The following is an 844-nucleotide window of genomic DNA, read 5'->3' as shown; positions in this document are numbered from 1 at the left end:
GTTGACTCTTTTTACTTTTTCACCTTCTCCTTTTAATTTCTTGCCTAGCTTATTTGATTTGCTCTGTTGAGCCTCATGGTGTTGCTGCCTTCATTGTCTTTTTCTAGGATCTTGTTTAGAATTCCTTGTAGTGCTGGTTTGGTATTCATGTAGTTTCTCAGGTGTTCTTTGTTGTGAAAGTATCTTATTTCCCCATCCATTTTGAAAGAGAATTTTGCAGGATACATCAGTCTAGGTTGGAGGTTGTTCTCTTTTAGTACTTGATATATCTCATTACAGGCTCTCCTTGCCCCAAGGGTTTGTGTTGAAAAGTCTGCCTTGATTCTGATGGGCTTTCCTTTATATGTGATTTGTTTCTTTTCTTTTACTGCTTGTTGTATTTTGTTCTTCTGTTGGGTTTCTGGGATCTTGATTATTATATGTCTAGGTGTAGATTTTTTTTTATTGTAGCTAGTTGGGGTCCTATATGCCTCAGTTATCAGAATATCAAATTCTTCCCCTCTGTTTGGGAAGTTTTCTGTCATTAATTCTGCAAACAGCTTTTTTTAAGTCATTTGTATTTTCTCCTGCTACTTCATGGATTCCTATCAGTCTTATGTTATTCATCTTTGCATCATCTAGTTGTTGTTGGATCGGTTTCTCATGATCCCTTACTGTTTTTAAGAGACCTCTCTTTTCATGGTCACTGACTGCAATCTTATCTTCTATATCTGAGAGCCTGGAATGAGATATTTCATTCTTTGCATTCTTTTATTCTGTTGCGTACACTTTCTATTGAGTGTTTAATCTCCTGGATATCAGTTTGAATCTGTTTTATGGATTCCATTTCTTTCCTATGTTGGGC

This window comes from Fukomys damarensis, unplaced genomic scaffold (genome assembly GCF_012274545.1).
Source record: "Fukomys damarensis isolate Sample0158 unplaced genomic scaffold, DMR_v1.0_HiC HiC_scaffold_2, whole genome shotgun sequence".
Classification (NCBI taxonomy): Eukaryota; Metazoa; Chordata; class Mammalia; order Rodentia; family Bathyergidae; genus Fukomys; species Fukomys damarensis.
The sequence above is the reverse complement of the archived record's forward strand: the minus strand, read 5'-3'. Positions refer to the sequence as shown.